This window comes from Giraffa tippelskirchi, chromosome X, assembly GCF_054371585.1.
Source record: "Giraffa tippelskirchi isolate mGirTip1 chromosome X, T2T-mGirTip1v1.2.pri, whole genome shotgun sequence".
Classification (NCBI taxonomy): domain Eukaryota; kingdom Metazoa; phylum Chordata; class Mammalia; order Artiodactyla; family Giraffidae; genus Giraffa; species Giraffa tippelskirchi.
In genome coordinates, this window is record NC_137289.1 from 90,289,879 (window position 1) to 90,291,104 (window position 1,226).

The window sequence follows — 1,226 nt, forward strand, 5'->3', positions numbered from 1 at the left end:
ATGGTAGGATTGTTTAGGCTAAGACATCAAGTTCTTTTTGCGTTGGGCTAGAATTATATCACCTCCATAAGGCAACCCTAGTTATCTTATGGAAAAACTAACCATATCTTTCATCTCACTGTCTGCCACCTATGCTTGCCTTACCTGCCTATACCTATTTATCTAACCTGTCTTCTATATACATATATCCCGTAGAAACCTGCCTACCTATCAGAGGTGCACAGCAGAGTGATGGTATAGCTCTGGACTCAGACAGTAGAAATTGCTTCCCAGGTCTACCAAGCCATGTGACCTAGAGTGAGTGACTTGGCCTTCTGAAGCTCAGTTCTCTCATCTATGAAAGAGAGATGATAATAATTGTCCCTTTCTGATAGGGTGATTGTGAGATTAAATAATTTAATTCTTAGTAAGCACTGGTAACAAAAAACGTTCAGCAAATGATGGTGGCTCTTAGAACATTAATTTATATCACAAGTTATTCATCAAAAGATTTGGGACAGCTGAACAAATGCCATAAAATAGGAAATGATAAAATATGTACTTGAGAGAAATCAAGATAAAGAAAAATGAGGTAGGAAAATAATAAAGCCAGAAGTAAAATTGACACACACACAAAATCCCTTCTCTAAAGTTCTATAGTTACTAGAGTCTGCATTTGGCTCTCAGCTCTCCTGGTTGCCACATTAAAGAGGCAAACATCATCAATTATAAGCTTCACAGCATCTGTAACATAAAAATAAACCAAGTGTTCCAGGGAAGCATGGCTTTCCCTGGTCAGAAAGGAAATCACATCTTTCCCTTAACCCTTCACAAAGAGGACCCTGAGAGAAGCTACCACGCAGTGTCTTCAATAACATCCCTGAAGTTAGCAATGACCAGGCTGACTTTCTCACAATATTCCCTCCAGATAGCTGTTACAAGGACCCAGGGCAATTCTCCAAGAATAAAAATAAACAATAATAGCCACCATTTACTATGTGCCAGGCATAGATCCCCCCCCGCAAACCAACTCAGGAGGTGAGTATTATTTTTTATTGTTGTTATTAATTATTACTAACATTATTACTGTTGTTTTTTATTATTGCCATTAATAGCTATTTCCCAATTTACAGATGAGGAAACTGAGCATCAGGTGAAATCACTTGCCCAAGGACACACAGGCCAAAAGTGGTAGGGCTAGATGCAAACCCAGGTCTCTCTGTTACCAGAACCAAACTAATAATCAC